The sequence below is a fragment of the Ambystoma mexicanum genome, chromosome 8, assembly GCF_040938575.1.
Source record: "Ambystoma mexicanum isolate Mex_15411 chromosome 8, UKY_AmexF1_1, whole genome shotgun sequence".
In the NCBI taxonomy this organism is placed as follows: domain Eukaryota; kingdom Metazoa; phylum Chordata; class Amphibia; order Caudata; family Ambystomatidae; genus Ambystoma; species Ambystoma mexicanum.
In genome coordinates, this window is record NC_090929.1 from 1,457,250,525 (window position 1) to 1,457,265,430 (window position 14,906).

Here is a 14,906-nt window from a genome sequence, read left to right on the forward strand (position 1 = left end):
CTGTAGGCAGCCGGAGTGAGGCAGGCTGCAAGGCGGGCTGCAGAGGACTAGGACTATAGGCAGCCGGAGTGAGGTAGGCTGCAGGGCAGGGAGCCCAGAGGACAAGGACTGTAGGCAGCTGGAGCAAGGCAGGCTGCAGGGCAAGGAGCCCAGAGGAGCAGGGCAGCAAGGAGTGAACCCAGAGGAGCAGGGCTGCTGACTGTAGAGGGCTGCAGAAGACTGTATTAGGCTGCAAGGCGGGAAGCCCAGAGGACAAGGGCTGTAGGTAGAAGGCAGCGGAGCGTGATCGGCTGCAAGGCAGGGAGCCCGGAAAGGGCACTGGAACAAAACGGGATAATGCAGCAACAGGAACAGCATACAAAGTTAAAAGGTCAAGGCAAACGGGAGCGGGGAGAACTCAAGATGCAAGACACTGTGCTCCTGCAGGCAGCTGCTCATATACAGCCCTGCCCTGTTCTGAGGCAGGCTAATTGACAGCACCTGGAGCAGCACACCCGAAGACAATCTGCCTCCTCCCTCTCTGGTCCTGAGCAGGTGGAAGCAGCACTGGCCGCTAGGGCTTCTGGGATTGTGGTCCCAATAGCGATGAATGAGAATAGCCAGGAATTGAGGACTGTAGCCAGGTGCATTATGGTAAATGTAGTTAATTGAATAAAATAAGAAAGAACCAAAGTTGAGCAAATGGAAATAAAAGACCAAGGTGTGAAAAGTTGTCGTTCAAGGAGTATTAGGAGGATAAATGAGTACCAAGTAGTCCATGATGGTTGCCAATGCATGCGCCAGCGGCGCGGGCATGACAGCTGGTGCCTAAGGGAGTAGGATACCTGTTGAGGAAATGGGCGGAGTGTCCTAGCAGGGCTAGCTTTCTGGTGATCATGACAACCAGGAACCAAGGCTGAAGAATCCTGTATTGTGTGTCAGAGGTATCCGGGGCTCTTCTGCGTCAATAGCCAAGGCGGGGTGAGTCGCTTGCTGCCGTTGTACTGTCCTTGACTCCTACGACAAAGCGACACCAGTGAAGTCAGCACAGCCGGTGAGTTATTGAATATTGTGTAAAAGAGGATCTGAGCGCAGCTGAGGGGATCCAGGGTGAACCGTGAATCGCCCTAGAAATTGTATGTATGAATGTCCTGCGAACATTGTATGACAAGGAAGTATCTGAGTCTGGCTCAGGGGGATCCTAGGTGAGTAGCGAATCGCTTGAGAAACAGAGTATTTGTGAAATCCTAAGAAGAAAAGAACTTGTTTGTTTATCTCATCAGGCCCTCTGAAAGAGAGAAGAGACTTTGAAAGGTAGAGAGACTTGGGCACGTACAGCCCTGATGCTAATGTTTGAACTGCATCCTTGTGCTAGAGAAGCCAGAGACTGCTGAGCTTGAGTGTACCGCCCTGTCCTGTGCTGAACATGTGGGGAAGGGAGGCCAACGGCCAGGACATCCCGACATATCATTTTCTGAACACTTCTTTCTTTTACCTAACATTGTTTCCCACACTAGTTGCATTTTTAGGTAAGATTTGGCAATAGGTTTATTAGTATAGGCCCTTTTATTTTGACACAATACCACTAGGACTGCATCATTATTTGATGGTTGTAGCTTGCTCCCATCTGTAGATTTAGGATTAGATGGGCGTTTTTGAAAAACACCCTTGAACTGTGGTCACTTGTGTCTGTCTTACTGTTGATACCATGCCTTCCTTGCAGGTAGTACGTGCTTGTGGAAAAAACATCAAGAAGGTCCAGGGGGTGTCAGGGAAAGGATAAAAGAGGGCACCTTACCCATGAGAATGTACCAACTCATCGAAGAGGCAGGCAAGCAGCAATACTAGAGTGGGGTGTTGGGCGTTCGAACAGGACCTGGAGAAGAGGGACAATGAGTGTAAGGTATACCTGACCCAACCTGTATACCTGTTCAGGTGGCATCACCATGCACTACCTTCTGGTGCTGCCTGAGCGTAATGGGCGGTGCACCTGGTCCTGAGACCCATCTGACGGGTGTCTCCCAGTAGTCCAGGATGAACAGCAGAGGACCCAAACCTACAGAACCCAGGCACAAAAGAAGAGGGGGGACACTTAAAGCCCCAGGACATAGAGTACTGAGATGTAACACATCTGAGAAGGGATCTCCAGACGAAGGACTGTGAAACCCAGAAACTGTGTGGGACAGGATTACATGGCTAGAGTTTTGTTTTGGTTCAACCATACAGCAACGTTGTTTATCGAGCTATTATTTTTTATGTGGGGCTTCCCGCAATGAGAGGAAATAAGCCAAGACCTTTTTCCTAGAAGCCATTCTGACATGGAATATATAGTTTGCTTGCCCCAGTTATGCCACCTCATAGAGTATTTCTGTTAAGCAAAGCTGTAGCGATTGGCGGAAGGGATAGTGGGGGAATATTTTCCTTTGCATTGTTGGAACCCAGTATTATAGTTCCAATGAATAAATATTCCTTCAGTGTCTGTGTGCTGTTGATACTGATCCTTTTCCAGACAGCAGGCAGTCTGTGAGACCGACATCCAGGGTTCCGAAAGGACTCTGCTCACTGTTCAGTTAAGGAGTTGGCACCTGGCAGTGTCTTTTTTTAAATTTTATTTATTTACTTATTTTTATTATTTCAAATACATTACAACAAAATCGTTAACTCCATCCCCAACTCCTCCTCCCGCCTTCCAGATACGGGTCTCTGTGCCTGTGGTGTTACGCTCAGGACATAAAAATGTCCAAGATTCTTATTTTGTGTGGACACCATTGTATCATATATTCTAATTAGGGATATTCTAATACCAACCCCCCGCCCCATCTCGAAGGATCCCTTTGTGTCCTGCAGGGTATGTGTCAACTTTTCCATTGTCATTGCCATTGTCCATTGAACGGCTGGTTCGGTTGCTTCCAGTTCTGGGCTATTGCTGCCCATGCCGCGATGAGTAGGCCCATAAAGCTCCTCCACTGTGATTTTGTGTATTTCCTCGCTATGGCGCCCTTAAGCCCACACAGCCACACCCTCTCTCCCATTTGGTCCGCATTCGGGAACATTCCATGCATTTGCATATTCACTTCTGCCCAGAATCCCTGTACCCCTTTGCAGTCCCACCATATATGTCTCCAACTGCCCTCCCCATGCAGCATCTCCAGCAGAGTTTGGATACATCGAGTGTAGCCGTACAGGGTGTAGTGCCATTGTGTAACAACCTTAACCCACATTTCCCTCGCTTGTACCGAGCGGGTCAGCTTGGGGATGCTCCCCCATAGCTACTCCCTGGCAGTGTCTTTTAATGCCAACATCTCCACAGCGGTAGCATTGTTTCAGTGAACCCACAAAGATGCTACTTCCCAAACTAGAAATCAGTCTTCGGAAGTTGGGAAATCTGTGATAGTTGGAAAGAGGCAAGGTACAATAATGAAAGATGCATATATACAATTGTGAAACAAACAGACAATATATTTAACAATTTTCATAGATGGAGGGAAGAGGGAAGGGTTAGGAGGTGGTCAAGGGAGGAAGGAATGATTTTCAGAAATCTGATTCAAGTGGGGGAGAAAACGAAGGTGAAGGGAGGGTAGAAAGGGAATAGGAAGGGGACAGGGGAGCTGAGGAGGAGAGATAGTAGGGAAGGAAAATCGGGGGGAGTGGAGAAGAAGGGCTTTCAAGGAGGTGTGGAAGGAGGAGTAGGTGGGGATGGAGTGGATAGAGAAAGTTGAGGAGTTCCAATTTAGGGTGGCTAAGAGCTGAAAGGAACGGAAGCGTGAGGAGGCACATGGGGACGGGGGTACTGTCAGTAAGAAGAGGTCAGCAGAGTGCAGAGAACGGGAAGGAGTGTAAAATGAGAGGAGAGAAGAGAGATGGGGGGCAGCGAGGTCATAGAGAGATTTGAAAACCAGACTGAGGAATTGAAATTTAAGTTGGGAGGAAAGGGAAGCCAGCCATGGTGAGAGAGTGAGGAGGAAATAGTCATGTGGACCGGGGAGACCGAGAGTACAGATAGAGGAGTGGTAGATGGATTTGAGGGGGGCCAGGTGAGAGACAGGGAGTTATTCTTAAGTAATCGACCAAAAATGTAAGTCTTTCTATTTAGGATGGGCACAGCTTGAATAGGACAGACCACTGAAAATGCTGGTGAATTCTCTGAACCACAGTACTGACCGCAACCTCGCACAACTGTTTCTGCCTCGTTGGACATCATCATTGAGGTGTAGCTGTATCTCCTTTGACGAGTCCCTTAGTGTCATTCATTCTCCCTGGTAGGGGGACACTACACATGGGGCCAGGGAGGAGAGGCCGCTACTCAATAGTCCACCTGGGGGTGCTACTCAGTGAGAGGATCCCATTGGGGGAGGGGCCATCCCAGGGAGAAGGAAGACTATCTGGGGAGAACGTTGTATGTTAACCACCATGCTCACCCAACATGATGGATGGGGCCCAAGCAAACCCACCCTCTGCATAGCATCCCTAGCAGGTAGACAATACTGTAACTAGGAAGAGTGAGTATGGATGACTCCAAAAGTACGCGGAAGAGCAGGGCAATGAAAAGCCCTACGCGGAACAAAGACAATCATGCTAACTATCTGAGACTAGAGAGTCAATCTGCCATAAAAACTGCTCAGTGTCAGTCCTGCCCCAGAGGAGATCGTGCTGGGGCGCGAAGACAAGCAGAGAGGATGAGCTGCAGACCTGGATGCCTAAAGAGTTAAGGCAGGGTCCAAGAAGGCAGACAAAGGAACCAAGTCTTACCTGAAGGCTCGGGAACCCGATATCGGGGGCAGAAAGGCAGTCATTCGAGTGGTCCAGGCGGGACCTGACGTGCAGGAGAAACCAGAGTGCTGGAGCCACCAAAAGCAGCATGCGTGAACTGAGACAGTTGTCAGGAGCCCCCGTGGAGGTAATTCTGCATGTTCCCCCATGGGGCACCCTGCAGGGTGGAAGTCGGAGTGGCTGATTGGTGGAGGAGCGATACCAAAGACTTCGGCCGATTCACAATGTAAGAATGAAAATATCAAAATGACAAAGGTGGGAGGAACTTGGTTGTATAATTGTGGGGAAGAGTGATAGTTTAGGAGAGGTTACCTGTAGCCAGGGTTACAGAAGGTGGTGCCTTAAACCCAGAGAAGAGGTACTAAGTTATTGAAGATAGTAGAGTGTGCAAGGGCACGGAAGAAGGCGCTGCTCCCCAAGGGGCAGTTTTAAGAATATAAAGGATACCTTGTCGGAGTGAGCCAGGAAGACGGCCATAGGGGTTTGTGTATTAAGGGTGCACCCATATGTGTAGAGATTGCTGGTGCCGGTGGTAGGATATAAGGAAATTGACCAGAGAAGTTGTGTACCAGCAGTGTGAGGTACCAGCAGATGGGTTTGTGACTGATTTGAAGTTGTGAAAACTAGGCTATGTCAATATTGGTTTATACCATGGGAGTACGTGGAGTTTTGGTGTGGACTCTAGGGACTGCCCGAGCATGGGCGGTGTTTGTGGTGCATGCCCATACTGGTGGTGTTGAAGCCGAGAAACTTGGGAAGAAGTGTGGAAAGTGTTGGAAATTGAAGAAAATATTGTTGATGGGGCATTGTGTAAGGTAGAGTGAAAAATCTTGCGTTTAAGAGAGTTTTAAAGGTCCGGTAAGTATCGGCAATCAAGAATTTGATGTGCCATCATGGGAGACACTACCCTTCTGCACCTGTGCAAATCCCTTCTGTTGTATAAAACCAAAATTTGCAAGTATAATGGGGAATGAGTTTGTGAAACAGGCAAAATGGTTAATGCTTGCCCCCAGAAGGCAGTTTTTCTAAATCGGTGCTGCAACACGTGACCACATATTACATGCTGCATATAAGAGAAAGAAGCTATGGAAGAGGCTAGCCATTTTAGTGCTGTGGAAGATGTTTTGGGACAAGCCAACCAAGAGGGAGTTGATGCTTAATCGGCATGAAGAGGAGGGTGCGTCGCCTACGTCTGCTCCTTCTCACCAGAGCATCGATCTGCCAACAGGACAGTGATTTTTACCACATGAAAGAATTAAAAGCAGCGGCATTCTATACTAACCCCGTACACGTGACCCCTGCGTATAGCAAAGGAGGTTCAATAAAAGGAGCAAAGTTAAATAACAAAAATCCAATGTCTATGCGTGACGAGTATAACGGGCACTATGAACTGCAGGCAGAGCTAACACGAGGAAGGGATGCAAAGACAGAAAGAGAGACAGAGTGACATTGAAGGAACAGTGACTACCCCGAATAAGTGGGTGGGAGGACAAATATTGCTTAAATTAGACAGAAAAAACATGAGTGACACTAAAGACAGAGAAAGGGAAGTTATAGTGAAGCAGGATAAAGAGGGAGAAGAGGAACAGCAGAGAAGGAAGTTGGAGGAGAAAGAAAGAGAATGGAGGAAGGGAACGAAAGGAAACGGCAGAAAGAAATGAGAAGGGAACTAGGAGGGGAAAAGGAGACAGAGAAGACTGATAGACTGAGAAATAGACTGAGTAAACAAAAGTAGGAAAAGGAAAAGCAAAAGGAAGCAGAGGCGAGTGAGGGAAATTGAAGAGGAAAGGGAGAGACCAAGCAAAGCAAAGTGAGGAGGCGAAAGGAAGTTCAAAGGCTTGTTAAGGAGCACGTATGTTGGGGGGAAGGAGGAAAGTAGGACGCAGGAGCCGGAAAGGGAGAGGAGCTGGGAGAGGTGCTTTAGAGAAATGGAGGACATAATGAAAAATTATACTCTTCCAGACGAAGATGAGGGAGCAGCGATACGAAGGATGATTGGTAACCTGTATAGAAGCAGGAGGGTCGGTGGTACTATTTGTAAGGTGAAAAGGAATGTACTCTTATCTACACAGAGAGTGGAGCCCAGCTTATTGGAGAAAGCACTGAAAGCATTGTACATGGAAAAATCCCTAAAACAATTAGATTTTGAGGATAGAGGAGGCAAAGAAAGTGATAAATGTGGGACGATGTGTTCAGATGAGTGAAGTGGAAATAAGGAAGAGGGTACAGTGATCCAGTTTTGGGGAGCCAGAAGGGGGAAATGCCTGAAACTGTTCACACCCCAGGTATTCAAAGGGGTGATCGCAAAGTTTAGAAGAAGCTACCCCACATACCCAGAGGTTGAGAAAATTACCAGGGCAAAGGAAAATGAGCATGACTAGTGCCTTCACCAAAACAAAGGGTGTAACTGACCCTGAACATAAGGCAGCACTAACGCAATTCCCCTTGTTAGAAAAGGGGGGAGGATGGCTGCAATACATACCATGGCCGCAAACAGACAAAGATAATTTGAGATGTAAATTGCAGACATTAACCTCAGGGGCGGGAAAATTGAGTTAGGAGCTAGAAAGAATGATGCTAGCAGTAGGCAACATAAAAAGCTTGGTCGCTGCTATTAATGGGGAGAGCCAATGTCATTCGGAAACTAGCAGGATTTTCCGGGTTGATGGCACAGAATACGACTCATGATGGAGCACCATTTAATAATGGCAGGGCAGCTGTTTGGATGGTGCTCCAAGTGCAATATCCTGATACGTCAGACATATGCACGATCATGATGCGCAAGATGCGTGATGATGGAGACTTCATTGCTTACATTCAAAAGCGTTGGCGCACGAGACTCGTGAATCGTAGGACAAAACCAGAGCAATTTATTTCACCACATATTGTTAGGGATTACCCGAGTCAGTGCTGAGGCAATTGAAGAAACTAGTGGGAATTGAAGAAAGGCCATGGCCAGAGATCCAGTGGACTATAGTTCACCATTGTTGGTTGTTACAAGAGAAAGCAAGAAAAACTTCAGGAAAGAATGCTAGAAGAAGTTAGTTCAGAAAAAAATGTCAGTTTTCAATGGAAGGAGCCATGTTAACAAGTGGAGAGGGAGTTGTTATGCAAGACAAACAGCATTTTTAGTCAATGGCCGGAGGAAGCTTTGCCGGAAGGGGAAATACAATCGCTGTCCACGGTGAAGAGGAGGTGTACCTATAGTCAGAGAGGGTGGATTTCCAGCTCGGCAAGGAGGAGGGTTTAATGGGGGACAGCCCTGATTATGGAGGACCACCTTCGCAATGTTGGACATGTGGGGGAAATGGGGCATGTTGCCAGGGTATGTAGAAGCAGGGGAGGGATGCAAAGGGATTGGCAGGGCCCAAGAGGGGTGGAGGGGATAACCTGCCCTCCATCATATAAGGCAGAGCCACCCGACTATTCTGCACAAGATCACATGCAGAATCAGGCATATGTGCCGCAAATGCAACCAGCACTGATGCAAGCACAACAAACACCAATACAACCACCCATACAGATGCAACCGCAAACACCAATACAACAGAACACCATGGCTATGTGGAACGCAGGTGTGGGGAGCACAGATGCCTACACACAAAGTAGGGAATGTGACCATAGTGGGAAGGAATCCTTTCACTGGGACAGGGATGAACCTATACCCACGATAGGACAGCCCACAGACTAATTTGATGTGTTCAATCCTATCTGTTACACCCGACCCACAAGAGGAACCACGAGTCAGCATGACAATAGGTGACACAACATTCTCCTTCCTCGTAGACGCAGGGGTGACCAGATCCTTTGTTGGGGAGCAGAGATGCCTAATGCCGGGCATTGCCAAGAATGCCCAAGGTTTTTCTGGGGCTACACATGTGGTTCTGTTAACTGACGATTTGCCTATTGCTATAGAACATGATCTGTAAATGCCACTATCATACTCCCACCAGTCACCATAATTGGAAGGGACATGAGTAATCTCAACATGACCATCTCATTTACTGATTAGATGATGGTGTTCTCCACACCAGGGGTTCATTACATGAATGCACAAGAATTTGTATTAGCTTTTTGTGTTTAGAAAGCACATGGTTGCATGCCCATGGAGCCTAAAGTATTTCAATATGGAGTGAATCTCCAACTAGCATGCCTTCCTGGGATACAGGACACAATATTGCGGCTACATGCATAGTTCCTATTTAGGCCAGACATTCCCATGGATGAAGAGGAAGGACATGTTTTCCAACTAGAATTGGAGACAGTCCTAGTGAGGGAAGAGAGATTGATTATGTATGGGACTGTTGATGAAGGAAAAACATGGCGGGTAGACATTGCCCTAGATGAGGGACACAGACTGACTGACTTGACAGATGAAGAGTTGTTCCGAGACAATGTATCGGAAGATGATGAGGTGGTGTTTTTCATAAGCCTCCCCTATTTGGTAAAAATTGAGACCAGGGAAGTTTAACAGTGAATGGCATTGAAAAGATATTTCTCCAAGAAGATTTGGCACAGATACCGAGTGCATTGTGGACCAGCAGTCCCTATGATGTTGGCTTACTGAAAGGAGTAGGTACAGTTAAGATTAAACTAAAACCCGGAGCAATCCTGCCAAGGGTGAAACAAGAGCCCATGTCCAGAGAAGCAGGAAATAGTATTTTTTAGACAATTTCTGCGCTAGTGCAATGGGGGGGATATCAGAGTCCCTGCGTTACACAGCTGTGCACCCAGTGAAAAAATCGGGGAGGGGGCGTGGTGATTTATTAATGATTTATGCCCCATAACAATATTGGCGAGGCTGAATTTACATTAGTTCCAAACCCAGCTACGATACCCTAACATCCCACCAATGCTAAAAATGTCACAATGATCGATTTTAAAGAATGTGTTCTTTTCAATCCCCCCTTTATGAAGAATCAGAAGACCTGACCTCCTTTTTCATATAGAAATAAAAAGTGGAAGCATACAAGGTTACGTTAGGGGTACTGTGAGTCCCTGTTTGATATTTAACAGGGTCTTCCAGGTGGACTTTGGAAACGTGCACCTTGATAGCACAGTAATTCAGTACATGGATGACATTCTGGTGTACAGCGCGACAGAAGAAGAGTGCAGGGAAGAGTACAACTGATGACATTGTTGGCAGACAAGGGATGCAAGGTAAACAAGGCGAAGTTGCAATATTGTCAGTAGGAGGTTTTGTAGATTTAACAGCCGATATCGCAAGCGGGCAGGAAGGAGACCACGAAAGCGCAGAAGCAATCAAGAAAACACCACAGCCAACGACAGTGAGAGAAATCGACCCTTTTTAGTCCTTTGCAACTACTGTAGGGTGTGGGTCTTCGATTACAGCACATATGCTGGGGCCCTTTTAAAGGGACTAAATTAGGCTGACAGTAATGTAGCCTGGACAGGCGAAATGATAGCATTCACTGAATTAAAAGAAGCAATATGCACAGCACCTGTTCCAGGGATTGCTGATTACAGTGCAGAATTGTACCTGTTCTCACATTTGAAGAGCAGTGCTCACACAAAAGACCACCTTGGGACACAAAGCATTAGCATATTACAGTGGGCTTTTAGATCCAGTGAAGAAAGGCCATTATCCCTGCGACAATCGTTAGCTGCCACAGCCTTTGCAATTGAGAAATCAGCCAATATCATGATGTGCTGTGAAGTAACGTTGTATGTTGAGCATGCCCTGTTCGCCATTCTTGAGAAGTCCAAAAGCACATTGACCACGCAGAGAGCATCAGAGTATAAAGTGATCATCTCCAACCTAGCAATGAAGATGGCAAGATGCAGAGGAGTGAACCTAGCAACATTCATAGCAGAATCAGTGGAGGGAGGAGACTATGTGAATGACTGCACTAAATATACTGAATATTATGACGATATACCCCATGTCAGAGAAAATGCCTTTGGAGGTGGAGGGGTGAGTGCACTCCATTGACGGTTCCTCGTCAACTGCCCAGAATTGAAGGGAGAGATAAACTGGGACAGCTTTGGTAAAATTAAAACAGAACGGCAACTTTGAGTATGAGACTGCCCTTAAACTTTTTAGCACAAGCAGTAGGATTAGTGGCACTTATTATAGCTCTAGAAATGCATGAGGATGAGGAAGTTGCAGTGTATTCTGCCTCTGCCTATGTGACGTCAACAGTACATGCAGGGCTGTCACGGAAAAGGCAGGGCCTCCTATGTGCTGACGGCATGCCAGTGCAGCACACACCATTTTTGGACAGGCTCATAGACGCGCTACAACTCCAATTGGCCATTGCACAGGCCACACCATAGGAGGGGGATATAATTTCTCACTGCAACAAAGTCGCTGACACAGCAGCCAAAAAAGTAGCATATTATTGACACACTACTTAATAAGTACACATGAGCGTGCAACACAGAACTGAAAGAAGGCTTTAATTCCTTGCCTATCACCCAGATAATAGAGCTGCAGGGACACACGTCACCAGAAGAACAAGAGCTGTGGAAGAGGAGGGGGGAGCTCAGCGTCCCCCCCACCAATGCAATGTGGTGACAGGAGAGCACCCTCAAACCGGTCATGCCCCTTGCGTCACTTAGCATTAGACCAGCTTCACTATCCTGCTCACACCACACGGGAGAGACTTGCAGCTCAGATTTCGGAAGACTAGTACATGCCCAACCTCTCTGAGCATGTTACTGCTTTTCTGTTGTGAATTGTGTTGTATGTCAAAATTACACGGCATGACACATGAGTAGTGAGGGGAGCAATACCACAGTTGTAATGGCTACAGATACATGTTGGTAGTTGTATGCCCTTTCTCCTGATGGATCGAAGCAGGTCTGTGCACACACCCTGAAGACAAATGTGCTGCAAAATTCCTCGGACAAGATGTTTTCCCATGATGGAGAGTGTGCGAAGTCTTTTGGTCTGGCAGTGAACCACATTTTGTGAATGAATTGTTTGAGCACATCACAATCATACTCATTATTAAGCATACATTCTCCTCCACTTATCACCAACAGGCAAATGGGATTTGTGAGTGCCTCAACAGCCTCATCAAAGAGGATATCTGAAATTGAAAATGACCCTGAAAAAAGGATGGCTACAATGCCTACCCTTAGCCCTATTTGCATTATGCAATAAGCCTGGCTCAGACCATCACCTGACTCCTCATGAGCAGGTGACGGGACACTGTATGCATATACCACTTGCTCCTCCCACTAGAGTACAAACTGATGCCTACAGTGTCGCTGTTGTTCTCGGACCTGATCTGCATGAGTACCTTGCGGCTATGACAGCAAGTGTCTCTTATATCTCAACAGCTACGAGCCAGGCATGGGAGGTCAAAGAAGAATGATGAAGACGACCAACAGCTTGACATACATACTCTGCTCCAACCCTCTCTACCCTGGCGATTCTGTTTGTGAAGAATGTTATTAGGATCTGGCATAAGACAAGGTTTGAGGGCCCCTTTGTGATCCAAGAAGTCACTACCACTGCTATCCAAGGCAGGCCGGGGTGGCTTCACCTCAGCAACGTCACACCCTGCGACCAGTCCAACGTTGAAGAGGAAGAAGTGACACGAGCACAAACCTGGTCCATGACAAGGAACAGATAGCAACCCATACAAATTTATTTTTACACATTGTGTTCTAGTCAACTACCCGCCTCTTTACCTGTAGAGTTAAAGGGACACACACTTTTTGAAAAGAAAACAAATTCTAAATGTTGCCTCTGAGTGTACTACTATATGCAATTCTATCTTTCATAGTAGATGGTTACTGTGCTTTCAAGACAAGCAGAGTACCGCTTATTGCTTTATTTGTAGATCTCAAAACGAGGTTCGTCTTTGAAAGTATTATCGTGGCCATAATCGTTCAGTTTTTCTGTAGAAGTTGATTGTAAGTCAACGTGAAAGTTTCCAAAACAGAAATTGAATCTTTTCAATTTTGCCAAATACAGGCCTTTGGCACGTAGGCTGCTTAAAGGACGTGTCCCCTTGCAACATATGGATACATTGGCGGTAATGATTGTAGCTGTGTTTTTTTTATTTTTTATCTTCAGCTGTTTATATCTCTTTATTCTCCAGGCATTATGGGAAGTGACCCTCATCACCCAAACCAGCATAAACTAATGTGATCCCGAGTCATATGTTCAATGAAGCAATGATTCAGCCTTTCTCTACTGCTACTAAACATAAAAGGCTCAAGAGAAACGCTGACAATAATTTCGAACATATAAATGCCTATACGGCTGATTCAGCCGAGGTGACCAATAATATGTGGTTTTCGCACATGACCCGGGTGGGGAGAGAGACCTCCAAGGAGAGCTGCTATGTGTGTTCTCTCATTCCCTGTGCCATGAACGCTTGCAGGACATTTGTGGCCACGGAAATACCAGCTAACTGTCATGGCCACAGGCCCCAGAACACAACCACACAATCTAGTGATTGGGGCAATGGGTCACTTGACTCACTTATGTCCCTTTGGGACCCATGAGCACAGGGGCCCTGGCTGGACTCAATCCTGCCGTCTTTGGCGCCAGGCACATATAGAGATGTGAGCAGGAACACTTTATTTCAGTGCAGGAGTGCTTTTATTTTACAAGAACTTTCCAGGAGCTGAAAGCCTTTTTTCCAGAGAACATCCTCATGTGCTGACTCATCGGGTGTGGCTCCCTAGGCCTGGTCTTCATGTGCTGACTCATAGGGTGTAGCAGGCAGGCTGAACCTGGTAGGCGTGGCTTTAGAAGCTCAGCTATATAAGCTTCTCCATCCTTCAGGCCAATGCTTTTACTGTGCACTCGCGTGCAACGTGACGCTCACCGCCGCTTGAACCAGTTTACTTACCTTTGAAACCAGGTGTTCTCCTGCATACTCACCTCTTGGAAACCGGTGCTTCATCGCTTCATTTGCACACTCATCTCCTGACACCCGAGTAATCTTGATCCCGACACCGCAGCACTGCACTCTGCATCCATGAACTCGGACCCTGTGAAGAAGAAGAAAGACAAGGTTAGAAAATCCGTCCAAGGGCTGCGCTGCATTTGAACCCTGTGCGCCCCCTAGTTAACAATTTACCAGCTACTGTACTGCTGCAGCTTCGTTTCTCATTCCCTCCGGCTGCCGCCTCAAACTCTGCAGCTTCTGCCGGGCTGGCAACATCACCTGCAAGGGAAGAAAGCAAAAGAGCAAACATCAAAAGTGGAATGGACAGCAATACAAGACAATGAACTTTACAATACAACAAAAACAGACGAAGAAAGACAAAGGCAAACAGGAACACTTGCATGAAGTATAGCGGCTTAGTCGCAGCAGGACTGGACTACCACGTGCAAGGGACCAGTGAAAGAACTCGGTCCAGATCGTACAAGTGCCCCTGCCAGAAGCAGCAGGACGGACTGCTCGCCAAAACTAATCGTGAGCTTTCCAGGGACAGCGCATCCCATGGGTACCACGGTTTGGGAGAAGGGGTCTGGAAGGGGATCAGGCGCACAAGCTGGCATACTCATGCCCCCTATTCTCCACGCAGGAGCAGTCCCGAGCAGCATCACCTATTACCACCAGTCACCACATAAGCAACAGAGGGCGAAGTCGGACCCGAGTGACCTCACCCCCGGTAGGGCTGCAACCATGCCCCATCGCCTCTGCAGAGACCAGGTAAGCGTAACACTAACAGACCACAGTGCCTAATGCATTTGGTGCTCTGCACAACTAGTGGCCAATTTCAAGGGTAATGGGCTACTTTGCGATAGATGTTGAAAAAGGCATTCCCCCTGTGAGGATAGCTACATAAAAACAATAGCCATGAGGGATGATTATTGGAGCAAAAATAAGATATGATCTATATTGGACAGCCCAAATTGAGGAGAAGCTAGAATAGTAGATCAAAAGGAATTGCAATGCCCAAATGATGTGAGAAGAGAGATAGGGGGAATTCCAGGGTGTTGGGGAAAGGCCACAACTACTGAATATAGGACAAGTTTGCCGCCGAAAGGATGGGTTGAAGGAATTATAGGGTGTAAAGCACAGGTACTTTTGACAGTACCAGTAGAGCTGGTAGACAGAGAATGATGGGTGTCTTAAAGAATGGGCAGAGTACTCCAAGTTGCACACTTGGGTAGAGAATGAAGCAGGCCCTGTACCCATAATACCCCTCATGAATGTTGCACT

The 14,906-nt window shown here is 47.1% G+C and overlaps 1 protein-coding gene across 2 annotated transcripts in view; it reads left to right on the forward strand.

Moving 5' to 3' along the window:
• Positions 1-14,906, forward strand: part of NPM3 (nucleophosmin/nucleoplasmin 3) — a 328,347-nt gene that overhangs the window by 147,029 nt on the left and 166,412 nt on the right. The window lies entirely within an intron of this gene.